General features: G+C 40.8%; 1 protein-coding gene across 2 annotated transcripts in view; it reads left to right on the plus strand.

The window, feature by feature from the left end:
* Positions 1-27,404, plus strand: part of tspan9a (tetraspanin 9a) — a 232,354-nt gene that overhangs the window by 11,826 nt on the left and 193,124 nt on the right. The window contains exon 2 of one of the 2 annotated variants that reach the window (XM_085411642.1): positions 17,556-17,646. The exons of the other annotated variant lie outside the window; for it this stretch is intronic. The gene's annotated coding sequence lies outside the window, so the exon portion shown is untranslated. The remainder of the gene's footprint in view (positions 1-17,555; positions 17,647-27,404) is intronic. 2 annotated transcript variants of the gene reach the window in all.

A 27,404-nucleotide genomic window follows, 5' to 3' on the forward strand; every position in this document is an offset into this window, starting at 1 on the left:
GCTTGCTGTGTCCCCTACATGGCTTGTAGCAAACTGCAAACAGGATTTCTTATAGCTTCTTGTTAGATTTGTGAAGTGCTAATGTTTGTCCTGAGGACAGATTCTCCAGCCTGAGATTTGGATTTCTGCAGCTCCTCCGGGGTTACCATGGGCTTCTTGGCTGCTGCTCTGTGTAGGTAGATGGCACTGTCTTGGTAGGTTTGCAGTTGTGTTATACTCCAATTTCCATTTTTCAATGTTAGCTTGAACAGTGCTCCGTGAGATGTCCAAAGCTTAGGATATGATATTTCTATAACCAACCGTTTAACTCTGAATCTGCTTTCAAAATCTGAAGTAAGATCTGGTTACGAAGTTGACATCCTGAAAAGTGAGTTACTTGGATCCTACATGCCACACTGTTGTGGTTGTGTCCAAAGCTGCATAAATTTTAGAAATCCATTTTTAAACTTGTTCTAATATGTGGACAAACATCCATCCATCCAGGATTTTTTTTAACCTGAATGTAAACTGGTTTGCTTTAAATCGCTGAACTGGTTTGCAGAGTGCACAGGAGGGTTTTGTTCTTGTAGTTCTGGGCTACAAACGTCTTGGCATTTGCTGAAGAGGGGCAGTCTGATTGACCCATGAACCTCTTCTCTCCTTGCTTTGCCTTCTGAAGGATGGAAACCGCACACGAGGATGGTAACAAGGAACCTCTCTGCCCCTGGCCTCAGCCTGTTTGACACATGCATTCAAATATTTTGAGAGCTCCTGTTTAACATGCAAATTAGCTGGACTCCAAGCAGGAACCCTGAACAGACTGGAAAATCAGTTTTCAGGTTCAGGACTTGCTGTACAAATGAGACTATAGTAAACTGTGTGAATATGTCCATTGTGGATGTGACGACATGTGATGGAGCATAGTAGGGCTGAACGATTATGGAAAATAATCTAATTGCGATTTTTTTTTTGCCCCAATATTGCGATTGCGATGCGATATGCGATTATTTTTTAAGGTCTTTGTCTTCTGTATTATTAAACAAAGACAAGCAATACATCATATAGTATGGCCAATACTATATTACATTAATTTTAAACTGTTCTTTCCTGGAAGACAGACCTCTGTTATGATAACATGAGGTGATGCATGAATTGATGACTGACATTTTTATTTAACTTCTTCAATCACAACAGTATATTTGAACATACACAATAGTTTATTTTTAGCTTACAAACATCTGAGCATAAAGTGCTGACAAGGAACCCTGGTGTAAACATTAAAATGAAAGTCAGTACAATGTGCAGATTGCAGAAATATACATAAAAAAAATCAGTGGCTTTACCACACTCAGTTTTTCGACATCTGTGAACTACTAGACAGTCATTCAATTAAAAAATAATATTAAATAAATAAAACTAATAAATAAAAAATACACACATCTTACTGATCTCTGCAGTCAGTAACATTACACATAAAGTGCAAACATAATAGCAATTGTATAAACACACACACAAACACGCCTTTAAAGTTTAAAGGCGTGAAATTGGACGGTCTAGTTCTGATTAGCGTCACCGCTGTCTCGGTGGAGTTTAATAAACTCGGCCGTCTGCTTCTTGCTATCTAAAATATAACCAGACACTGGTGTAAATTCTCGACTGTCTCATACTTCTGTTTAATAAGTTTTCTGTTTGACGTTTAGTCAGCTGTGTGAAAACCAAGGAGGAACCCACCCGGGGGATTAATAAAGTTTTATTTTATCTAATCTAATAACTTTAATCTCAGCCAAACCGATTTACTCACGAACAAACAAAACACTGAAAAAAGCCCAACAATAACATTTTTAGGTTGTCTAAGTGACTTATATATTACGTTTAACCCGAGCAGCGAAACTCCGCGGTGATCTGAAAATGATGTGCCGGGAGTTGTGCCGCTCTCGGCCGCATCAGTAACCCTCGAGCTCCTGGCTAGCTGTCGAGCTGGTGGGTAGCAGACGCCCCTGAAAACGTCGAAGCACTTTTGCAAATATGGGATATCTTGATAAACCGAGCAGATATTTGATGTTTACACAACTACTTTCTCGCCTGAAAATATGTTAAAAGTTTATTTTGTGACCCAGAAAGATTAGTATGAGTAATTTTAAAACTTAGTAGCGGCCGCCATTGTTGGAAACTGGAGTTTGGCTGGGCCGCGCTATGAATTCTGGGATATGGTAGTAATTTGGACAGCCTTCGGCGCGTCGCTGTGACGTAATCGGTCTACAAATGCGGCCTCAGGAGGATGCAGCCCATGAATTTGGACATGTCCAGAGTATAATCGCAGCCTTTGCGGTTAGAAAATTGCACTTGATCATGTCGCGATATTATCGCAAATGCGATATATCGTTCAGCCCTAGAGCATAGGTAGACATCCTTTGAAAGTCTATAATCCTTTTCAGACAGAAGACAGTGTTATAGCAACAACTCATGTATGGTGGCCTAAACCCCTCTGCCCAGACTGTGTGCAAGTTCTTGGCAGTGTTCTTCATTTAGACAACATGGCGAGGATTGATGTCCTGTGTTTTTAAAAGACCACACTGAGCTCACTGACTGCTGTGGATGTGCTGCTGGTCCCACAGTGTGAGCTGTGATCTGCTTGCTGCCATCTGGCTTGTGTTAAATTTCTGCAGCACTGCAGAGGGAATTTGTATACTGTAACTTCAACGTCTTTATTATTCCACCTTATTTCGTTTTATCCCGTGGTTATGTTATTATAAACCGCCCAATATAACACTTAAAAAATTCACACAGTTTCTGGACTCTGGACTGAAATTCTCATAAATGTGAAATTGTTTCTATGGCAGTCCGATCTGTCTAATTGTATGTCAGAAGTATTAGATTCCCATTATGAAGCCTGAAAGGAGACACAATAACAATTGAATTAGCTTGACTGTCCCATTGCTCATAATGCTGGTACTCACAGTATGTGCAAAGCCCACATTGATCCTTTCCAAGAAGCTCATACAACAAAAGTTTTTCCTCAGTGTTCAAAGGCAAATCCTTTCTTGGCAAAGCAACTTGTTTTGTTTGACAGCTGAAATATTACTTCTCAGTGGGAGTACCTCTCACATAGAGCTGGGCGATATGAGATTTTTTCATATCACGATATGTTTTTTTCATTTCAGGCGATAACGATATCTATCACGATATAAGCCAAATAACTATATTTGTAAGATTTAAATGTGCCGTTGCTCACAAGTAAAATGTGAAATAATCAGCAGCTTGTTTTTATTTAAATATTTATTTCCCATAATAAGTTCAACAGGGTAGATGTACTTAAGGAACATGAGACTTTTTCAGATAAATAAAGGCAAATATTGCAAACTACACAAAAGGCAGCCGCTAAAGCGTTTAAGTTTCAAAATAGAACAAATGAAACAGACTAAATTGTCAATTCCACTTAGAAACAAAATATTAATTCTAAAAATAAATCTTAGTTTGTTTTACAGAAGAACAGACAAAACTGACTAACTTTTGTCAATATCAAATAAACTGAGAACTAAAAGGAAATTCTCAATCTCTCCTTGTTGTATAGCTGAGCTTTTCAAACAGTTTTAACAGTTACTTTAGTCTGACAAAAGCCGAATGACGAATTAGCGCTTCCAGTCAGAGACTGAGGCTACGTCCACACGTACACGGGTATTTTTGAAAACGGAGATTTTCCGTTTTCGTTTTAAAAAATAATCCCGTCCACACATAAAGGCAGAAATGAAGGAAAACGCTGCTATGAACATGCCAAAGCAGCAGGTGGAGCTAGATTCCTAACCGTGCCGAAATGTTGGCCAATCAGAAGTCTAGAAGCCTCGGTGGGAAAAAGTAAACAAAGCTGGGGCATAGAAGCAGAACCGAGTCGTATGTGTGGACGGACAGTAACTGTGTGTATATGTAAGCATTTAAACACTGCAGAGAGTAGAATTAACAGTAACAGTATTGTAGAAATTCATTTCACCGAAACAATAACGTGGCGCACAGTGTGACGCATGCTCCAGTTTATTGTATTTCCAGACTTGCTTTCGGCACAATTTACAGTGCACGCTACTCTATTTTTTGTCAGACTTGAAATAGCCGAAATACCTTCACACTACGGAACTTCTATGGCTCTTCCGTTTGACAATCTCTCCGGCATTGGAACCATCATCTGTTTTCTCTTCGGTCACGCTCGGTTGATTTTTCTAGTCGGCACACTCATTTCCTCCATTACCCGCTGGCTACTTCCCAAACAAACACACGTGCGGCTTGGCACTTGTGCTGTACGTAACAAGCCACGCGACGTGACGCTGCGGCTGTGATTGGTTCGGCTCTGCGCTACTTAATTTGGATTGGCTGACCTTTTTTTTTTTTTTTTTTCTTTGAGGACAAGAGCGGCGAGGTCTATCGCGATAGCTTAATTTCTCTATCGAGTAAAAGTTATATCGCGATACATATCGTTATCGTTCTATCGCCCAGCTCTACTCTCACATTAAGTAAATTGTGTTTCCAGATGTTTTCACAAACCCTTTTTTCACAAGTGTGCTGCGATTACTCCTACAAGCAATCAAAGAACAGAACTTTTGTCATGAAGGACTCAGCACTCTGCTAAATTTCATTAGATAGTTGCAAAATACTTTCTCTGTCATACCCAGTTTCCACTGCAGGCTGTGGCTTCTTCTGAGGATGAGGTTTGCAGAGTCACTCTTAGCAACACAGCCTCGTGTTTCTGATTCAGAAGTTGTGGCTGAGGCTCTCTCCTGTGTAATCGGAGCTCTGTAGCAATTCCTTAAAGAATGCTTGATTGAGATGCTCTTGACTCAGAGTAATTGTTCATGTCCTGCTATTAATAGCAGTACTCATTTCTTTGTGCATAGATGTTCCTATTTACTGCCGCTGTGATGCAAGTGCTGCCGTTTGGCTGGCTCATATGCTCAGTGTATTTATTAACATGTGATTTATAAGTCTGTGTGTTACTTTGTCATTATGTAAAAATAAAGCAGTTGTCAGTTCCAGTCAATGGGGTCGACTTAATATCTGTCGCCCATCTCTTATCAATCTTTCAAAAGCTGCACATTATTAAAACAATTAACCTTTGAACCACATTTTCAGCATAAGATGGAAAAAATTACAGCAAATTCAGATTTTTTTTCCTTTTTATTGTTGGCCGTATATTTAGGGCGGCATGTACCTATGATTGCTGTTGTGCTTCTTATATACTCTATTTGTCAAATTTTGGCCTGGAAATTTTTTTCAAAATAAGATACAACAGCTGTTAATTGTCTTGGCAAGAGAACGTTTGAGGTTGAAAGCTTTATTTAAATATACAGTAATTATAGGAACTTAATTAATAGTCTAGTTATCCCAAATATTGGCAAATTACTGTGTTATAGCCACCAAAACATGAAACATTACTCACAGATTACACAGTAAAAGCAATACTATATCACATGCAAAATAGCTTGTGATAGTTTGTGAAAAATTTCAAGTAAGTAGTACAGAAGGAGGTCAGGATCCTTTAATTATATACATATATATCAGTAAAGATCACAAAGACAAAACTGAGCACCGCCTGTACTAACTACTCCCACTGCATTAGTTTAAAACCCCTAAAGAATGGAGTAATTATAAGTAATCATAAGTCACCTACTGTATATGGAAGATCAAGCTGTGCGCCAGAAGTGGCTGAGACATCAACTTATTGATCCACCTCACAAGGATCTCATTCAAATGTCATTTGGGCTGGATAAGTGTGGCTAAATGGTGGCCAAGAGAGAGAAGGTGATGAGTACTAAAGAGGTGGAGAGGTTTGAATGCTGGATATGTAATAGTTGTGTATGGAGATCCCACAGGCCAATGAGAACCATGGTGAAGAGGGCAGTCATAGTTAAATACCTACAGAAGTTAAGATAGGTGCTGAAAAGCTAGTTCAGTGGTCAGAATATGTCCTTCCAATCATCAGAGACCCATCTGGGGTATCCATTTCTTCGTGGCCTACAGTAAGAAATAGATGCCTCTGAATGTCAGTACACAAAAACCTCTCACAGTGCGCCGAGTCCTCCACCTGAAGTCTGCCACACTGAGGCTCTATGAGCAACAGAAAGAAGAAGGACAAGGATTAGACAGTTCAGAATGAAACTTTAAGGCTTTGATCATGGCAGCAAAAACACAGACCCAATGCATCGGATCCATAGAGGCAGCAGTCTACCGCAGCCAGCTGCACTCAAGTTGCAGACTGTGCAAAGGTGCCCTGGAGATGGTCTAGTTCAGGATGTAAGATGCAAGCTGGGACTGTGTACACTGAGAGGCACAAACAAGTGGCTGGGACAGTTTACAGTAACTCCCGTGGCACATAGGTGCCGCATTTATTAGAAGTCCCCTAATCCCAAGGAAAGAGACACTGCTGAAGACAGCTGAGAACAACAGAACTAAGGTTCTGTGGGACTTCAAGTTCTAGATAGAAAAGCAGCTAAGCAAGCAGGCATAGCGGTAGTTGACGAGGAGCAGAAGTTCTTAGATGTGATAGATGTAACAATACCAGCGAACAGTAACATCAGAAAGAAGGGAGTGTCAAGTGTTGAAGGAGCAACTGGAGCAGATGTGGAAGGTAAACTCCAAAGTGGTCCCAGTGGTAACAGGAGCAAATTGAAGGAGAGGCCCCAGCAGTATCCAAACACAAGATCAGAGGTTTCTGTCCAGAGGAGCGCAGTCCTAGGAACAGCCTCCCAGGTAGAGGACCTGAACTTGAGGACCTTACACCTCCCCCACTCCAGTCACAGGGAAAATTAGCATCCACAACTATATGCTTTTGCTTGTTTAGATTTTTCTACAGTACCGACTTTGTTGGGCGTATCTGGGCATATTTGGGATGATTTTATATAAGAACGCCTTCTTTTCAAGTCATATTTTGTTTAAAATGCCATGTTTACACAGTCCCTCTCTCTCTGCATGTTGAACTACTGCTATGAAAAGTCGGCTCCTGCAGGGTACATATCTGCTTGTACACGTGAGGCAGAAGGTTTATACGGTGTTCAGGGGATGAACTACATCACTGTAATGTCAGCTTTACCTTTGGAAGAAGGGAAAGTGCTATTGCTTTAAGGCTGGCGGGTCCATTGTTTCTTGCAGAGGTCATGAGTAGCTTAGGGCATCAATTAGGTATTTCCTGTCCAACAGTCCCACCTCCTGTGCCTCCATCCTGTGTTTTTTCCCTCTCCTGCTCACATAGCTGTATTAGACAAATTCATTATGTAAGAGCGTAAAACCACCACAGGCCCTGTGTCCTGAAATGTAGGAGCAGCTGCTTTGGTATGGTTTGTTTCTTGTGGTTGTTGTGCTGGTTTTAAGTGACTGATTATATTGTTTATTGTATTATTGTTATTTTGTTCGCTAAAAAGCATGAGCATCCAAAAACAGTGTGCAGGTAGATGTCTCATTCATTAAATCCAGTCTAATGTCAATGAACCCCATTCTGGAATTTGGACCAATCCTGCAGTCAGTTTATTCGATAAAAGGGACGTAGTTTATTTTTTTGGTTTTGTTTCCCTGTTGTTCCCGTTTTCCTGTAGGCATAAATGTGAAACTTATTTATTTAATTTCAAATTTAGTTGTTTACTCTATAAAATACTGGGAAAATTCTCATCAGTGTCCTAAGACCCATTGTCACATCTGATGTCCTGACAGTTAAATGTTTGATTTTGTCCTACTGTCAGGAGTAGTGTGAGAAGAAGCCAGTCATCACGCAGGAGAAGCTGGAATCAAAATGGAAATGGCTTATGCCTGAGAAATGTAAATTTGAGATGGTCTACTTTGATAGACAGGTATGATAGAAAAATATATAAATGTAAAGTCCCTTTCACTATTCTTGTAGCATAAGTGCTGTGAAATCTTGTTGGCAGCTCGCAGAGCAATACAAAAATCACAAAATAAACGGTAGATGGGAAAAACCTAAAAAAAGCAGCAGGCCTGTGGGATCAGGGGAAGGGAAAATTAGGCAACATGGGAGAGACGGCTTTCTTCATCAGACCTCAAGGGGATGTTTCACAGATCTGCCTACTGTACCCATTTATACTCAGAGCTTTTACTGTGCTGTCAAGTAATATAAAATCAGTCCAGCTTCACTGGCATCCATATCAAACTATAAATCTTGAAATATTCAGCATAAAATAATATGATGTAATAATAGCAAGTTTTGACATGATTCACAGTGAACCTTCAATCGGGATGTGTTGTTACTCAGCACAGAAATTGTCGGAGTTCACACACTGGTATGAATACCAAACACAATAGACTACACAAACTCAGCATATTTTTCTCTTTTTCATTCCCTTGTGTTGAGCTGGCTCCTTCAGATGTACACCTTCTTACTTTAATTCTCATTGTCAGTTATCGAAGATGTTTAAACTTTCAAACAAGTTTGACGTGGCATCTGAAACTATAAGCATTGCTATGCCTTCTAGATTTGTTTCGTTACTTCACATGTTAGATCGGTTTTGCCCCACAGCCCATAATGATTTAGCTCACAGCTTTGAGACTGGATGCTTTTCTCAGAGGTCTGCTGAGTACTGACTCCAAAAACCAAAGCAGTGGAGCATTTCTTGTTCTTTGATTGGAAAAAAGCAGGGAAATGTCAGTCCAGCATTATTAATTATGCCACATATAGTCTTTAAACCACAGTGGAAAATTAAAACAAATGACTTGTTGACTTTCCATTTGGCTCAGGCAAAGGATCGAACAAGGACGTACGGTAAATGCCACAGCTCCAGATAAACATTTAATGGGTTTTTTTCTTTATATTTCTTTATGCTTTTCCCTTACATTCGGTTTCCTTTTTCTTCTACATTCTTCTACTTTCGTCTACTAGGAATACGTTTTCTAAATGGCAACAGCAGATATGTTTTTAATAAAGCATAAATGTGACTAAATTATTGAGGAAACAGTTTCAATAAAACATACTTGGAAAGTTACAGCAGTTTGATACCGGGTGTGCCAGCCATCTATCCTTCCATGTTCATAACTATTTATCAGACAGAGCTGTCCAATTCACACCTACGATCTATTTAGAATAAATAATGAACCTAACGAACATGCGCGGACTGTCAGAAGAAACGTGTAAACTCCACACTGAATGACCCCAGTTGACTGGGAGGTTTGCACTAAGAACACTTCCAGTTTAGATTCAGGAAACAGACACTATCTCTACTTTAAGATTAGACTTCAAACTTTCCTTTTTGCTAAAGCATATAGTTAGGGCTGGACCAGCTGACCCTGAATCCTCCCTTAGTTATGCTGCAGTAGGTGTAGGCAGCTGGGGGTTCCCATGATGCATTGAGTTTTGCTTTTTCAGTCACCTTTCCCACTCACTATGTGTTAACAGACCTCTCTGCATTGAATCATACTTGTTATTAACCTCTGTCTCTCTTCCACAGCATGTCTTTATCCTGTCTTCCTTCTCTCACCCCAACCAATCACAGCAGATGGCCCCGCCCCTCCCTGAGCCTGGTTCTGTCGGAGGTTTCTTCCTGTTAAAAGGGAGTTTTTCCTTCCTACTGTCGCCAATGTGCTTGCTCACAGGGGGTCATATGATTGTTGGGTTTTTCTCTGTATGTATTATTGTAGGGTCGACCTTACAATATAAAGCAGCTTGAGGTGACTGTTGTTGTGATTTGGCGCTGTGTAAATAGAATTGAAGGCTGTGGTGCAGTGGGATGCTATGGGAACCTTCTTCTCAAGCAGTTTACTTGTGTGGGTGAAAGAAAGTACAGAAGTCATTATTTGAGCACAAGGTTTCTTCTATCTTCTATTCTTACTGAAACAGGGTATTTAGTTAACATTTAACTTTTTCTTTTGCATTCAGACAAAGTAAGACAAATGATGAGCTGCAACTTGTAGACGTATTCGGCAAATTTAATTTGCCTTTGGTTTGTCCGTGAAGAGAATTCCACATTAAACCACTGACTTGGGCAGGGCCTGTCACACCCGACAGTGGTCACATATTGCGGTGATCATCTGGACTGTACCTGGAGTTTCCATATGGAACTGACTCATCACAGCATTCTGCTATGCTCTTTATAGACCAAGCCAATTTAGGGAACACAGCGACGTACTCTTAGCGTGCCTAAAATAGTTTTCTGTGATTATGATTATGAGCGGGTTGGAATATGTGATTTTGTGACAGTGACTCATATCCGTAGTGGTTGGAAATGGCATCATTGGGATGCTTGGGAAGTGCAAAGAGGAGGACAATAATTTTCCTGTTGATTCATTTCATGTTGTCAAAGATGCCCTGCCAAGGATATGCTAGATTTTACATCAGCGAAAAATCCTGCCTCACGAGGATGCTGGGCAGGCTGTACATGTGTTGTTTTCTGTCTACGTGTGTCAGTGTGTTATTAACCATTGTGAGCTTAATATAATCTGTTGTGTTGGCGTTATGGATGCCTCTGTTTTTAAGCACATACCACACTATGCCCCCCTGTGGTTCATAGGCTTGCTTAATTTTACCATTTCTCTGAATTTCTGCCTTTTAGTCGCCTGTTTTTTATGTGCCTTCATCGTTCTTTCACTTTTTCCAGCTCTTCCAGTCAGAGGAGTCGCTCGGCCCTTGTTTTTCTTCATCTATTTGACAGGCAGAGCACAAGCGAGCTGGAGAGATCACTGCTTGTGTTTCCAGCCACACAAAACCTGGTCAGAAATTACAACATGGTTGACTCTGCTTGGTTTTTAGTTTCAGCCTTGCAATGACCCGATTCTGCCTTTATCCTATTTAATTTCAATCACTGCTTTGTTATTGTTTCTGAAATACTTCTCTTAGCAGGATGGTTGAACCTTGAAGGCTTTTTGGGAATCAAGAAGAATGTAGTAATTAGTTTTGTTAGTCGGGAAATTAAGGAAACGTTGTATTAATGCATGAAACAGAATAAGCCTAACTGTAACAGACTTAGCCCATGTGCTGGGTAGGTGTAGTTATTTCCGTGGTTGCTTCAGGCTGTTGCAGTAGAATAGACAATAGACATTCCAGGAAATATGCTCCTTGGACTAAATTACAGATTGTTCAGGGCTGGCTTGTTGCTCTGGTTGTGGATATGTGGGTTAACTACAGGAGCCCACCATTTAGGTATACAGGCGTGTTCATACACAAGCCGTGCGCCTTCAATTTTAGGACCAACCTGCATGTCTTAAATATTTCGGTGGCTGCATAACTTATTTTGATATATAAGAAATGCGAAAACACATGCAAAGCAGTAAGTTACTGTATTGTTTTTGCTCTAATAGCGTCTGGTGTCTCACAAACATGGTTGTCAACAAGTGTTAACTGGTAAGAGCCAATAATGTGATTATGTTCTGATTTCTCGAGCTCAGGGACACTGGAAACACCCAGTTACAAAGATGAGAAAACGCTGGGTAACCTCTTATAACCTCTGATATTCTTCCTAACCTCTGATTAGCTGGTAACCTCTTATATTCTCAAACACTGAAACTGAAAGAAGTGTGCTAAAATGAGCTGGTAAACACTGCGGATCACCTCTGTAAACAGTCTGCGAGGTGTGTGAAATCACACAGCGGATCTTTATTTCTAGGGCTCACTGTTCCCCAAAGTAAAGGATGGTGTCAAGTTTTAGCAGTGGTGAGTCCCCAGAGTCCTTTGCTCCAAAAAACTCTATATTCATTAAATGTTCTCAGCTCAGGCCAAACCTACTTAATATATTTAGGACCTTCAGGTTCACTTACTCACTGATAGGGATGGGTATTGTTTAGGTTTTATCCGATACCGGTGCCAAACCGGTACTTTTGAAACTGTGCCGGTGCTTAAACGGTGCTCAAACCGGTGCTTAAAGAATGGAGAACACAAACTTTGTCCAAAAACCTCTCATGTTCAGCTGTTTTCTTTTTGTAAAAAGATAACAATGTTAGCCTTTTCTGCAGCTATGGGGCATATATGGTATCACTCTTGGCTGGAAGCAGTGCTTAAACAATGGAAAAAACACAAACTTTGTCCAAAAACCTCTCATGTTCAGCTGTTTCCCACTTTTTCTTTGGTCATTTTAGCCTTTTTGGCCAGGGTGAAGGGAGTATCTGCCATCAAACAAGAAGACAGCTGCATGTAGCTATGATGATGTTTGCTAGTTCACCTTACATGCATTAATGTAATAACGTGGTTAGCCTACTCAACGTAAATTACACACGAACAACATTAAGCTACTCACGCAGAGAAGAACGGCTGCTGCTGCATCATCATCCTCATCATTTCTGCTACACTGGCAGGGCTAGGGGCCAGGACTCTCCTCTTCGGGTTTTTGGGGGATGTTGCTAACTCCGGGTCCGATAACAGGCACCACACCCGCAGTAGATGTGCTCGGTGTGAGGTCTCGCAGCAAGCTATCAAATACGGTGCATTTCTTGGCTTTTAAAAAAAACACCTGGCGACGCATTAACAAAATGCTATACGTCTCCAGGTGTTTCATCAGATTCGAGGTGTTACCTCCTTTGACAGTATCACAGTTTCAGCTTAAAGCACTTGTTGCTGCTGAGTTTGCATATTTTGCTGTGAAGTACAGCCCGACTTTTGACCGCTTCGCCTTGGGCTCGCCTTTTAGTCTGTAGCTCTGCTCTAAAGGAACATATGTACCTGGTCCCGCCTACTATCCTCGGAAACGTAAAATGATTGGCTAGAATCTAAAGTGTATCACAGCTCAGGAAAAAAAAGCACCGAAATGTGCGCTGCTTTTCGGTCTGGTTACTACTGTTTATGTCAGAACCGGTGCCATCATGGCACCGGATACCGGTACCCATCCCTACTCACTGATGGTGGTGGACTGTGTAGAGACAGGCACACTTGGTTTTGGATGCGGTGGCGTAACTTTAGCCACCATCCAGATGTGTTGTTTTTAAGTGTCAGATATGAAAAATGGGTCATTATTTTGTGGTATTCCTGAGATATGAAGACCAGACACTGTATCCATCCACATTAAAGAGAATGGCTTCTTCTGTAGAAGCCGTTCAGTTTAATTTCAGTGGTGGCCACATAAGGTTCTGTGTTTGAGTATTGAAGGAGGTCATCCATGGAAACTGTTTGGTCTGCACAGGCCTTTCTGGAGGGGAAAAAGGGAAACTAATACCTCAAGGTTGTCACTATAAATCCCTGTGAGGCAGACTAGATGCTTTCACAAGCAGCCTTTTTTTGTCATGCTTATTCACTTTGCTTTTTAAATTCTACTCACCGTTTTCTCCTCCAGTGGAGTCCAACAAGAACAAGAGTTAATGGTGTGTTTTAAACTCTGCTTGAATTTCTTCACTTTAAACTGGCTCCCTTTGTCAATTGGTGTAATAAACAGAATCCTCTTTTAACCTGTGATGGGTCTGTGCTTTACAGAAACTGCTTTTGACGGTGAGCACTCTAAATAATGTAGCTTACATTGTGTATATATTTATACTAGTTGGTGTAATAGTGCTGTTGTCTTCATGAAGCTTTTAACAAAGCTGTTTTTATTCCTCTGTTTAGCCTGAAGCGCAGATTAAATTCATTAGTACAAATCTGGCCACACATTTCCAAACTGAGAATAGACTGCATGAGGTTAAATGAGGATTAAAATGAGGTTAAATGACTGATCACACCTGATTCTAATCCCGATCTAAGCATTGCTTTAGTGTCAAATGTTTCAGGCTTTAGTAAAATTGTCCTCTGCCTTCATCGTTTTAGCTTCACTCTGTTTTATATGTTTAAATTTTATCAGCTTTATCAAATTAAGTCTGCAAAAAAGTGAAAGTATGAAAATATATAGTTAAACCCGATGATTTAAGGCAACTACTGTACCTTCTAACTGTTCTATAACTAAATTCTATTTATTCACATCCACAAAAACATTTGTGTTTCTTTACATTTTTTTTTTTTAACATTTTCCATTTCGAGCTGCATGTGAGTTTCTTGGTCTTGGACACAGTTAACGATATACTTTGGCAACAGGTTGACCCCAAATGGAAAAAAACAAAAACAAAACCACCGAATGGGTTCAGATGACACCACTCAGTGCACAGTAAACTCTGAGTTAGGAAAGGAGACTTGAGGGAGAGGGAGGATCAAGAGACTGGAGGCTGAAGGAGAGGGAAAAGGGCACAGCTTTTCACAGCCCCAGTTATGTTGTTGCTGTAAAAACATCAAGGTTTTGCTTCACAGCAGGACTCCCCAGCCTCAGCTTTTGATGGCTGTGTTAGCCGACCACAACACAACGCCCTTTTTTTGGGGGAGAGTCAGTGGATTCAAAGGGGATGCAGGCGTTTAATAAAACTTTATGTACAGATGGGTGCAAAATGACTTCTTCTTGTTCTTCTTCTTTGTCTCTATACTACTGTAGAGGGTTTTAAATTAAACAATTGAGATTTGATTGAAATTCGAGGGGTTTAACAAAATTATTTTGTTGGCTGTAAGTCCTGAATCTTTTTTTTATGCATAGTGTTTTTGATTATGGGAGCAAACTGAAAGGTTTAAATAGAAAGACTGTTTTATTTTGGAAACTCTTTGGCAGTCAGTGACTTCCTGAAGTCTAGATGAACTCAGCTCCGTTGAGCTGCTTTGCCAGGCCTTTAGTTGCTGTTTGTTTCTGGATCTTTCAGTCTTGCGGATCTTCTCAGCCTTCAGTTTTGTATTTAATAACTGAAAGGCGTGCTCTGTTGGGATGAGATCAGGTGGCTGGCTTGGCCACTGAATAATATCATTATGTCCTTACCCATTTACTTTGAATCTAAGGGTCTCTAAACTGTAAACTTTAACAATCACCTCGAGATTGTTCTTCACCTAGACGGGGTTTTCTCAGCCAACAAATATTTGTGTGATCGTTTGCTTTAACTGTTGGTTGTTGAGGTGTCCAGTGTATTTCTTTTTTTTTTAAGAATGCACAAAACGTTTTTGCTATTTCTCTTATTTATTTATACTTTACTTGCACAGGCTTCTGCAGAGTTTCAGTGAACAGCTGCCAAATGCAAGTTCAGCACATGGAATCATTATCAATCTTATATCTGTTTAATTCAGGACTGTATAATAGAGGCAAAACTGCAAAAAAATGTGTCCCTATCCACGTACTTATAGACCTGAATGCATGATGCTTTACTTGAATGTTGCTGTAAAAGATAAAACTATGTAAATGGCCTGTATTTGTACAGGCCATTTACACATCCACCCATTCACACACTGGTGGAGGCAGCTACAGTTGTAGCCACAGACTGACAGAAGCGAGGCTGCCATATAGGCCAATGGCCCCTCTGGCCAACAGGTAGGTGAAGTGTCTTGCCCAAGGACACAACGACCGAGAGTGTCCGAGCCGGGGCTCGAACCGGCAACCTTCCGATTACAAGGCGAACTCCCAACTCTTGAGCCACGATCGCCCGATGTTTAAGAGTGCATGTTTTGTGTGACACTGTTTTGAGTTTGATCATCTTGAAATTCGGTGGTGCTTGTTTGGAGTTGCTGGAGAGGAACATCAAATGTCTTTCTGTGTGTTTCATGTCAAAAGCAGTTGTTGACAGTCCGTCGATCCACTGACAAGAATGCTTTTACTGTCCAGGTGCTTAGACATGTTGAACATGTTGACCCTGAGTGAAAAAGCTTTTAACATTTGTTGGTTTGGTTTCCCACTTTTTGCATTTTCTTAGGTTTGCGAGCTTCCTTAAAAAGCTTCCTTGTAGATTACAGCTACATAACATCAAGGTTGCTGAATAAGCCACCCTACTGTTTGAATCTGTGGTGAGTTTCTTGACATAAACATCAGAGTGGATCACAGATTTTTTTCACTTTTTAAAACATGTCATTTTCCTGTATTTATACTTACCTGCTTTTAGAAAAACATTATAGTGGCTCTCTAACAACAACTTTGGATGATGCTGATGGTATAATATAGTATGCGTGTATAAGTTCATATCTTACGGGTGCCTAATGAGCTCTCAGAATGGACACAGATGAGCAGGTATTAATCTCCTGTAACTTCTCCAGCTAATTTTAGTCTTATCAAATGACTGATTAGCTTTCTGTTCCACTGCAACAGCAATAATTTGCCCTTCAGAGTGCCTCTGCAGCTTTGAGTTCAATCGGTTAGGGTGTGTACAGCTATTTAGCAGGACATTAAAGACCTAAAAGTGTGATTTTAAGGTTTTTTCCCCACTGTCTGTGCTTGTAGATGAATGCAAAAGAAATTGCCAAAGCTTGCTATTCTAATATGGTTTGCATTGTTCAAACTGTGCTTTTCAAAGCTTTCTCTTGCTGATGAATGCCAGTTGTGTTCCCTTTTAAATACAACTGGCATCTCTTTTATTTTTTATGACCTCCCTCGAGGACCTGAATAGCATGTAAAGTCATAGAGTCCTAGCTAAGTGATGTTTTAGTGGTTGGTGTAGAGCTCTTAGTGGTGCTTATGAAGTTTTTTCTTCCGCTCTGTTTTTATGTGTGGCTGTCACTTAGCGAGGTTTGCCAACCATGACTCCACGGATGCAGGTTCTGTGTGTGCCTCAGCTTCTCCTGACATTCATATTAAATTCACTACACACCTGTCAAACCCATATCATGCTGTAGCAGAGAAAATATGAAATGCATGAGGATTTGTTTGGCTTTGGGTACTTTAAAGCAAGCACTTTGAACCCCAGATTTCTGACAAATATATACTGATGTCATGAGCTTTATACAGGCTGACAGTGGAAAAGGAGATGGAACAAATAATCCTGAAGATGGAGGTCTGTTTAACTAGAGACGATCATCGTTACACAGCAGTACAAATCATAATTACTCTGCCTCTGCGCAGCACTCGTGTACGAATAGAATTATGCACACATTCTCCGGTACCTTTGACAGTAATAGGGTTGATCATGATGTACAGCTCCACTGGTGAACATGTTTCTTTGCCATGTGTGCCATCTAGTGGATATCAGGTGATATAACATGGATTGATTTTTCCTACATAACTAATGGTTTTTGGTGCACTGCATTCACAAGAATAATCTCAACATATTTCTATAGTGTATATGATCTAAGTTGTAGCATTGCATTGGTTTAACTGTTAAAGTAAAACAGCTTTCAGGAGAGAGACATTTTTTCTGCCCGTACACTAAAATCAATTTAGCCAACCCTTGAGGCTATTAAGTTGTTTAAAAATATCTAGAAATTCACTCAACGCCAAACCTCCAAGTTCATTAAGCATCACTGAGGGGAGCTCACACTTTGATCAATGATTGAATAGAGTAGCTCTGAGTTAGGTCAGCGTTTTGTGGTAGTTGTAACCCGCAAAATCAATGCTGCTCAAATCGAAAAATTTCTCGGAGTATATCTAAGGCAGGAGGTGGAGATAACAAGGCAGGAGGGGAGATGAGTGGGAAATTGAGTGAGCGAGTGAGAGAAGAGTGATTGTACACCAGTGCATCATTGGGAAGCAGAGAGGCTGCAGTACACATGGTGTTTGAAACAAGCTGTTCCCAATGGTCATTTATCCACATCACCTCAGAGGTGCTACGCCAGGCGCTACTGACTTAAAATCTATTTTGCGATTAAAATTACACGGAGAACAAATTCTCTCTCATTTTTGGTCTTTTAACAGAGTCCTGGTTTCCTGTTGACACCACTAGAGGTCAGTGTGACCTTAAGGTGTGCACACGGAGGAGTGAGGATGTTACGTGCTGCATAGATGGGTAGGAGGAGAGTTTGCAGCATGCTTTATGGTCATGTCCGCACAAAGGCTCCAAGCTGCAGAGCTGTGGCTGTTTTCTGCTTCAAACCAAATCTCCTTCTCTACTTTCTCTTGTCTTGTGCTCTTTCCTTATATGTTCCCTCTTTTGCATTTGAACCTGGGACGTGCACAACCTGTTTATGCGATTTGCATAAGATGCCTTTGGAAATCTGTGCTTGCTCCAGTGTATTGCTCTGTCAGTGTGAGCTTGGTGTTCAAAAGGAATAGCTAATGACTCCGTTGCCCTCATTGACGCATGTCAGTCTATTTCAGGCACAACGACTAACGCTCTCATACATGGCCAAGTAAGAACTGATGATCTATGTGCTGGATTGCCCTTGCAACGTCAGCCTGCCGCATGGTTAGTGAGGAGAGTGTTTTTCAGCAAGCCAGAGCACTTTATCCTCGTGCCTATGAGCCATCACTGAAGTGTATATCCTTGCCTCCTGTCAAGCTGCTGACAGCACTCTACCAGTGGAGGAGACATACCGGGAAATCAAACATGTGATCTGACCTGATGTGGCAGCAGTGACATTTCTTCAACCCTATCCTCCTCCACCTCTCTGCCCATAATAGGAGCCTTCAGCCTCATCTTTTTATTGATCCCCATTTGGGGTTACCCTCTTCACCCACCTCTGCTCTCAGGATGACAGTAGCCATAGTTGGAGAGGAAACAGTTTGAGGTGGGAGGGTAAGAGTCAAGCTACAGAAGGGGGGGAGAATGAGTTTAGAATAGTGGAGATAAAGAGATGGGGAAAGTGAGAGAGAGTGATTGGGCAGCTGGGCAGAGACGGATGGCATTAACTGGACCGATTGCTGAAGGGACAGGAAGGGCATTGCCAGCCGCAGAAGCTTGTGGCCGGTGTTCACATGACTCTCTGTGTGCTGGGACGCTGGAGAGTAATATAATCTCAGCGTGATGGGGATGCTTGTGGGTGGGGTGGGGGGGTAAATTTAGCTGCAGCCGTAGGCAGGCAGGCGGCTCTGCATGGCTCGGGGGATGTTCACAGCTCTGAGGGGCTGCAGCGGCTACTCCTCTCTGGTTCGCTCTACCCTTCTGGAAGAGTCACTGAGGGCACCGTTTAATCACAATATGAATCACCTCCTTCCCATACCTTTGCAAGCTTAATGGCCACATGGTGAGATGCATTGCATTGCAGTGAGATGGCAGTGGGGGTAGTGCTGAAGATAAGTCGGTCGCACTTTATTTTCCAGCCTCTGTTAGGGTAGCATCTGTTGGCTTGTGCGCCTATTGGATTTCAAAAGCAGCAGCGCATGTCATAAGCTGATCTTCTATGATAGAACAGATTTTAGATGATTGATGTACAGATGTTTATTTTATGATAGCTAAATGAGCTATAAACCAAACATACTGTATGCAGTGAGGGTTGGCATCTCTCGGTAGCAGTGACTTTTGTCCAGAAGCGTCTCATCAGTCCTGTTATTAACACCTCTTTAAGCAAACAGTAATTAGGAGCAAAAGGTATTGTGGCTTGAAAGTCTGTCAAGTGTGTTGTTCTGAACTTGAAAATAATCACCTTTTCTCTTATCTGTGGGATAATTGATGGTAAATGGAGTTGTACTTGGGTTGTTGTATAGCGCTTTTCAACTTTATACACACACACACACACACACACACACACACACACACACACACACACACACACACACACACACACACACACACAGTTTTATTCTATGCCATAAGTGCTGTCTGACAGTCATGCTCACACTCACTCTGACAGATGTGTCAGGGACACTTCAGCATACAGACTGGACAACAGCTGCCCGCAGCTACTAATAAAGAAAAGCTGTTTGATGTGTTTAAAGAAACATTTTCCTGTAGGGACACTAACGTTTGTAGACTTGCTTATTTGTTCAGGTGTGACGTTCCACAACATGTTGTCAAGGTAGAAGCCTGGGGATGCTAGTGATAATTATACTCTGGAAATGATTTTTACCAACTATTCATCTTTTTATATCTATCTATTCAAACACAAGAGAAGTTAAGAGCAGCTTCTGTGTGTTTCTTTAAGGGAGTCGGATCGTGTGCGTTCCTGATGCCATAAACAAAAAAGGAGCTCATAATTAGTCCAGAGATTTTCTACTTACCACTTTGTACTTTTTATGATCATTTATCTCCACAGTTTAGCTTTAATTACTTCACTAAAGATCAAGTACCTTGGGATGCAATTTCCCGCAGTAGTTCTTATCACATAAAGCTGGCATATAAACATCCAAACATTTATCATTTCTTGCTACGTACTGCAGGGAAATAAAGGCTACATAAAACATCTGTCCGTGGTATTATCGAGTTCTTTGTGTTGTTTATACTCTTAATAAGTTGAAAGTATTTCCATTTGTGGAGGGTCATCCAATCACAGTATCTGTTTTGTTTTGGAGGGGTTTTTGCTCGACGCTGGCAGACTGTGATGCTGGTTGTTTATAATTGCAGGTTTATGGCTACGCTGTGTTATCTCAAGTAGTGGCTGCAGCCCTAAATAACAAATTCTGCCCATCTGTGAAGTTTGTTGAAACCGGCACAAATGATTTAGCCTTTCAAAGAGGACAGTGCTAGACTGTAAAATGATTTGGTGTTAGTCAAATGTTTTTCAGGTTGTCTTTTTTTTTTAAGTTGAAAAGACTCAGGATGGGCTTTGAAATAATTCTGAAAGTCTGTGTTCTTGTTCCTACTTGTGTTCGGCAGAGGTACGCTGTCTACTCGGCGTGAATCCTATTTTTATGTCTTGCTTACAACCCTGACCGGACTTCTTAGAACTACAGGATTAAAAATGAGTCTCCATTTGGGTTTTTGTTTTATTTCCATGATTATTTTGTCTTTTTGTCCCACAATCCTGATTTGTGACGCTAAATATTGACTTTTTGTTTCATTGCATTTGGATTTGCTAATCCTCAAATATACGAGAAACACAAGAAAATAAATTACTGGATTTTATTACTGTTAATGTCTGATGCAGTCACTCACCAGTTGTCTGGTGTAAATTGTTGTTATCTTCAGACAGGAATGAAGAAAACATTTCAAATGCTTTCTCGCTTTTTGGCTTGTGTAATAATTTCTAAAAAAGTTTTTTCCTAAGGAAATGAATTTTATCTGCAATATATGTCATCCTGCTTTCCCTAGAATTTGATCTATTTTGACAAAAATAACAATAAAGTGACAGAAAGTATGGATTACAAATTAAATGAATTATTTTCAGTGGCCGAAGCGCTGATGGTTTTCAGCTGTTCCACATCATAATTGATTTTGACAGAGAAAATAAAACAAACACGAGTGATGTTTTCTCTCTGTGTCAGGACGCTACTGTTCCTGCTGTCGATGCAGCTCGTCTCCATGTAAAAGAACACAGGCATTGTCTGTCATCTCAGCTATAAAATAACTATTTTTTTAATGTGTTATTAGCTGAAATTAGCTTTCACGCCTTTCATCACACTCACCAACAGTGATCTTTACTGTTCAGTGCTAAACCTTTCATCTGTCCTAACGTTTTAAGAAACAGTGGTTTCAAACCTGGGATTTCAACTATTTAAATTGTGCTCATGTATTTTATCAAGACCAAAACGATCCGTTTATTTTTATCATACTGTAGCTTCCTGTTTGTTAGGACAGTCACCTCTCAGCACATCACTGTAATATAGTTTAATTTTGTGATTTTCTTATTACAGACAATCCTGCTTCTGCAGTGTTTTTGTTCCTGGCATCACTACAAACCAGCTAATTCCTATAATGAGTTATTGTCCAGACTGACTTATCCTGACTGTGGATTCGGGCCTGTCCAAACACTCGAGCCGCAGGTGTGATCAGTTCTTTTTTGGACGTCTCCAGCTTTCTCTTTCTTGCACTCAGAGTCTGGTCAGATTGCATCAGTTGGTGATTATTTGAAACAAACTTCAGCCCCATGCTAATTATGGTCAGAGGTGCACAGTAAGCTTAATATTCTAAACGCATTCATTGTCTGGCGAAGCCACCATATAAAGTAAAATAAATAATGTATTTCTGGGGTTTGTGACCTTAGTTTATCCACTTGAGATATTAAGGGAAGTAAACAAACTAAGCTATAGGCCTGAAAGATTAATGAAAGGTGCCCAAAAATTATAGCTAATGATGGATGTCATCAGCCTCTCACAAACAGTTTAGTCATTTAAGTGTAATCTATGTTAGCTGTTTTTAGATACATCACTTGGGTGAATGATTGATAAGCAACACAAAACAGTTTTAAGTGGAAGTAACCCCATCAGCATTTAAAATGTCTTATCAGCTTAAGCCTGTTTTACACAGGTTAGGGCTTTCCATGCAAACCTCCCTCTTATTTTTAACAGTTTAGCTCTCAATCGCTGCCCTTGTGTCCGTGCCAGGCGGTAAATTAATATGCATTAAAGCTAAGCATTCAGGTGTGGAAGAAGAGACCTGGCATTTTGCGGAGAGCGGCGCAGAGAAAGTAGGCTGTGAGTGATGAGGGATGGGACGGATCCTGACACTTTAAGTCAGCCCTTATTGAGTGTGCACATTCTGTCATCGTGTACCGGCCACTTCTTTCATCTGTGTCGCACACAGAAGGCTTTAACTCCGTTAGCAACACCCACAACAAATACGGACCCGTCCTCTATGAAAGACACACACATGCACTGTGCTGTGTGTGTCTTTCACTGTAGTCGCTTACCATCTGGGACTACTATTGTGTGGCGTTTTAATAGGTATTCATAACACTCTGATTTATGCTCACATAGTGTTCAACTGATTTGCCATTCCAGAAATCCTATAATAGGCTATTCTTGGCCAAATCTTGTCTCTGTAATTCATCTTTACATCTATTTGGTGATATTGCACAAAACAAAATGATGAAGGTGAAACTTGGCTTAGGAATGATCCTTTGTAATGAGAAAAACAGCCACACAGATATAAACATGCAGGTCTAGAGAGCAGAATAGTGATCCTGGTCGCAGACATATGGTGCGGTAATGCAGAGCCTGGTGTGTTTCCCCTCAGGAGCACCTGTGGAGCTCACAGAGACTTTAGGTCCCCTAGACACTTAGAGGACAAGCAGCGGCCAGGTGCCGAGGAGACTGCAAGGCGCCAAATACATCACCACCCCTCGCTGTGTGACACATTGCGATATTATGGTGTGCACGTCCCATGTCTTCTCTCTCATCTTTCTCCCTCTCTCATTGCATAAAATAGGTTGGAAGAGGCAAACATGGCAATATTTTAATAAGAGGGACACATTAAAATTGGAGCCATGAAGCATGTCATTAAAAAATGTCTGCTCCAGGCCACCTACATCGTTCCCGATACCTACATGGGAAAGCTATAAAGTGCTTACACACTCACTCTGGATTCATCATTGCATCTATGCAATCCCTCTCTATCAGCCTCTTCGCCTGCTTTCTGTCTCTCCCGTCCTCCTCCTGCAGGGAGATGAATTGGCAGTGGGACTGACTCGGGCTCATCAGTCACTCTGTCAATCCCTGAGGGGTGATCAAAGCTGCAGGACACAACCTGTCCCATTCGCAATGTGATTTAGTCATAAGACAGAGAGGCTCCAGACATCTCTGTTACACACTGTGTCTGTCAGTGTGCAGATGAATAGGAGCTGCAGAGATGGAAGCATTAAAAATGTTTTATCTGTATGGGATTGTCTCATTCTGTTGTTCTGTTTATGGGGGGGTAGTAAAAAAAAAAAAGTCAGAAAGCAAAGTGCAGGTCATGTATGATGATGATGATGTGTGCATGTACCTGGATACTGCTTTCCCATCAGTCACAGGGCAGCTGTAAGAGTGGATGAATCTCTCTGCTGCTGTCTGGCTACCTGCTCATTGCTCAACACTCATCATCAAATGATGTAGCTCTCTATCAGCTGACCTTATACACCCAGCTCTCTAGAATTTCCTGTTATCTACTGAGTTTAATGCAGTCCAACGAGGCAATGCATGTCTTCTTTTCCATTTTTTAACTTTGGCTTCTGATGTTGCACTTCAATCTATCTATCCAGTTGTGGCTCCAATATTAATCTCCCTGCCAAAACAGATTTCCTCAAGATATATCTCTTTTCTACCCTCTTCAGTTGCAAACTAAATAATGCTGAGACCCTGTGAGACTTGAAAGAAACAAAACAAGTGGCACAGAGTGAATTCCAAATTTTCTTTCTTCAGTTTTTCAGGAAAAAATTGTCTCCCTAATGCATACAAACGTGGCTACAAGTACAAAGCTCAACTGCTTTTGTATCTGAATTTTAAAGATTGTCTTATTTTCCAAACAATCTTCAGATTATTTTTTAGTGTAGCCTGCTGGTGCCCATTTTACTGGAAACCCACACGTAGCAGTACCTGTGGAGGGCTCAGTGGATGTCACGTGACTCAGTCAGACATAAAATGTCTGCGTAGAAAGTCTTCTGGAGCTGCTTTAGTGCATAATGCAAAGCATTTAGTAAGCTGTTACCTCTCAAAGGTCACGTGCGTATTTCTTACCTTTGGAGGCTCCTACTCTTCTCGTTATGCTTTTTCTTTTACAAACACTACTCTCCCTTTACTCCCTGTTTTTGAGTCCACTGTCAGCCCTACTTCCTTGTTTGTGCTATTCTCACATACATTTTTAAGAGTCCTAAAACCCATCTCTTAAATCCTTCACTCTTGTCTGCTTGCACTTCATCTTCACATTCTCCTGAGTCTGCTGACACAGTGCAGAGTGGATGCTTGACACCTGGGGTTGGCAGCATTTCCTTTCCTGCTAAGTATGACTTAAAGCGAGAGAGGGGAAGGCAAGCGCGGGCGTCACGCTCCTGCCTCAGCTGGGAACGACCAGTTTGGATTTGTGGAGATCCAACTAGCTGAAGGGGACAGATATAAACATTCAACGGTGTTGTTGTACAGCGTAACTGCACTTATCATGGAAGTGCGTACATGTTTTTCTTTCCTTGAATAAGGGGACAGACTTTGTTATGTTTGTTATGTTCAGTATTGCATTGCCTAAAAAAACAGTTTACTGATACTGTGCAGAGATTTCAGATTGTTTAGACTTTTCCAGCTGCATTAAAATGCTGCTTTTATTAATAAGTGCTGCTACTATAGAGTCAGTTAATACAGGCATTGAGGTGGATGTATTAAAAATGGAAGCTTATAGATATTACAGATGTAAGGGTCAAGGTGTTAGTGCTATAGGATAAGTGAATACATGCTACATTTGTATCTGTTCTGCCTGAATAGGTTTCATATAAATGGGTCAATGTGATCATTGTTACAGACACTGCTGGCTTTTATTTGGAATACAAGTCTTTCATCTTTCTAACTGCACTTTATTCCACTTTGTGGAATAAAGCAATATAGGAAAATTAGTGATCAGTGTAAGTTGTCTTATCCTCTCAACGTAGCCAATGCCTTATATAGTGCTACTGAAAAACTGTATTAAAGTTCCTTTTATAGCTACTCTGCGCACATAATCGCCTCTGAACGTGGATAGAGCATGAGGGGGAGACACTGTAGGATTGCTTTAGTCTGCTCTATCTGCGTTTAGCAGTCTGTAGTAGTGCTTTGTCCTCTGCACTGCAGTAGGATAGGAGTATATGACAGCCATGTTTGCTAATTATGTTTTCTAAGCACATATTTCATCTGCTGTTCAGCGTTCCCTGTCTGCACTTGTCGTACCCCCCTCCTCCTCGTTCATTCGGCCCATGCTTTAATTCTGTAAGACCATGCCACCGGCTGGTCTATTAGCGTAATTTAAAACTCTGGAAGAGAAATGAAATAATAGAGGTTTTATCAGCTATAAATCCAGTATGGCATTACTCAGAGCAGACTGACTCTGAAAATTAGCATGAAGGCTATGAGCTGCTAATACTACATCTTGTGTCAAACTGGTGCATATCTTGCTGTTCTTTTAGCATCTGTTTATCTATTTTTCACGTATTCTGTCGCCCTGTCAAGAAAAATGAGCTTTTCAGGCTCTGTGTGTTCAGCAGAGGATGTACAAGATGCTCTGTCTTTTGCTTGAACATCAAAACTCTTTATGCATTAAATGAATTTCTTCTTTGAAAGTTTCATTTTTTTCTGATTTTTTTTTTTTTTTTTTTAATGTCAGACAGCATTTAAAATCTTCAGGTTAGCATAACAACTGATGATGATATCCCTTTGTCAGTGGTGATCACAACGGTATCGCTTTCTCACTCTTCAACCCCTTTGTGCACAGCGCTTCTAAAATGTCTGTTTTGTCAGACGCACAGCTGCAACTCTCCCTGGCGTGAGTGTGTCTCAACAGATGCTGTAGCATATCTGTGAGCATTTTAGGGTAGATAAGTAAAAAGAACACTGGCATTGTGACCATCACAGATGCCTCTGATTGCATGCTGGATCAGGAAGGAAATTCCTTTAGGACGAGGACTGAGGATCAACAGCTAGAGTCTGCTCGGCTAAGTTGGCATGGCTTCGATGGTGAGCATAGGCAAAGCGTATCCATTTGAAAAACCTAGGCATGTAAGTACTGATACGAGCACAAGAGACAACAAATGTGAATCCAGTTCAAACCTCTTGTGATGGTTGTACACAACAACTGGTGTTATATGATGGCTGAGGTGACAGACGCTGAGACTCTAAACCTTCTCTCGTGCACTGAAGTCACACTCAGCAAGGGATTCAGGAAACAGTGGTGTGGGACTAAAAGATGATATTTTTTGACCATGATATTGGGAAAAGGTTAAATAGTTAGTCTTCACATGTAATTGGTTATGATCAATAATACTTCCTGGTAGGGCTGGGCGATATGGCCTAAAATTCATTTCGCGATATAATTTGAAGCATGTGCGGTAACGATATATATCACGATATATTCTTTTCTTCTGTATAACGTATTTTCCACACTATAAGGCACACTTAAAATCCTTTAATTTTCCCAAAAATCGAGAGTGTGCCTTATGTATGAATTCTGGTTGTGCTTACTGACCTCGAACCGATTTCTGCGTGCAGAAATCTGTTAAAAAATGTTTTAGTACAACTTTGGTAAGCTGCACTGCTTGATGGATGTCAGAGCATTACGGCTGCCGTAGTGAGGAGCTTCGCGGAGTAATCTGGGTCCAAAACTCCGTCAGCTTCAGGTCCCAAAGTCAAACGAACACTAAGAGTTAAAAACGGTCTAAATTCTTTCATCTTTAATTAAATCATCAGCTTGCTTCTTTATTGGGTGTAAAAATTAAGTTTAACATCCAGGCATCCATGAAAACAGAATTTATTAAATTTAACGGAGTTAGAAGTTAGCAGGAAGTTAGCTCGCTAGTTTACACCTAAACATTTCATACCATGTTCTGACTGAGAGATTTTTGAAACTAATTCAAACGTACAGCTCTGCTACCACTTCCAACATAAATGAAGACAGAAAACTAAACAGCAGTGGCGTTTGCAGGGTTACTGAAGTTGGACTACCTGGTATATAATGTTGTGCTACGTGATTGCTAGCGACACAGCTATGTTAGCATAACATTAGCACAGTGAAGCTGGAGGATGAACGCCAACTTTTTTTCCACTCGATAAAAGTTAACGTGAGGGATTCTGGTGGTCAGGGACAAATGCAATCGCATAGCAGGATGCTATACACGGAGCTGCGAGAGAATTCAACATTAATGAATCAATGTTACGGAAGTGGAGGAAGCGCAGTTTTTGGCTTTCCCCATATTTCAAAAGTGCTTCATCTCTTTGCTGTGACTGTGGCCTGGCATAATT

Source organism: Rhamphochromis longiceps, linkage group LG7, assembly GCF_057381845.1.
Source record: "Rhamphochromis longiceps isolate RC_006_pf linkage group LG7, R_longiceps_female_GT1.1, whole genome shotgun sequence".
Lineage (NCBI taxonomy): Eukaryota > Metazoa > Chordata > Actinopteri > Cichliformes > Cichlidae > Rhamphochromis > Rhamphochromis longiceps.